Source organism: Pempheris klunzingeri, chromosome 8 (assembly GCF_042242105.1).
Source record: "Pempheris klunzingeri isolate RE-2024b chromosome 8, fPemKlu1.hap1, whole genome shotgun sequence".
Classification (NCBI taxonomy): domain Eukaryota; kingdom Metazoa; phylum Chordata; class Actinopteri; order Acropomatiformes; family Pempheridae; genus Pempheris; species Pempheris klunzingeri.
The window spans coordinates 690627-691246 of record NC_092019.1 but is presented as its reverse complement, the minus strand read 5'-3'; positions in this window follow the sequence as shown (position 1 = coordinate 691246).

The following is a 620-nucleotide window of genomic DNA, read 5'->3' as shown; positions in this document are numbered from 1 at the left end:
TTCCTTGATAGTTGATCATAAAGAAACCACAGATCCAAAAGTGATCTCCTCAGGAATCCTTAAATTCTATAAACAGCTTTATAGCTCTAGATTCTCTAATGAAGACTGCCATGCTTTTTTAAAGGACATAGAAAAATATATTCCCAAAGTTGAAGATGGCTCCAAACAAACATGTGATAATGAAATAACAGTGGACGGAGTGATTGGCCTCCTCTCTCCTAACAAGGCACCTGATCAGACGGCCTCACAGGACACTTTTACAGACACTTCTGGGAAGATTTAAAAGAACTGCTTCATCAAGTCTTTCTGGAAGTATTTGAAACCTGCTCACTTCCACCCACAATGAGACATGGGCTCATCATTTCGATCCCTAAACCAGGCAAAGACCCCAGATTGATTGAAAACAGAAGACCTATCACTCTTAGAAACTCTGATTATAAACTGCTCACCTACATTTTCACCATTCGTCTTCAGACAGGGATCTTAAATCTTATCTCACAAACACAGTCTGGTTTCTTAAGAGGGAGATCGATCCATGATAATATAAGACTGGTAATGGACATTATTGAACATAGAGATGATGGTTTCCTTCTCTTCTTAGATTTCTATCAGGCATTTGA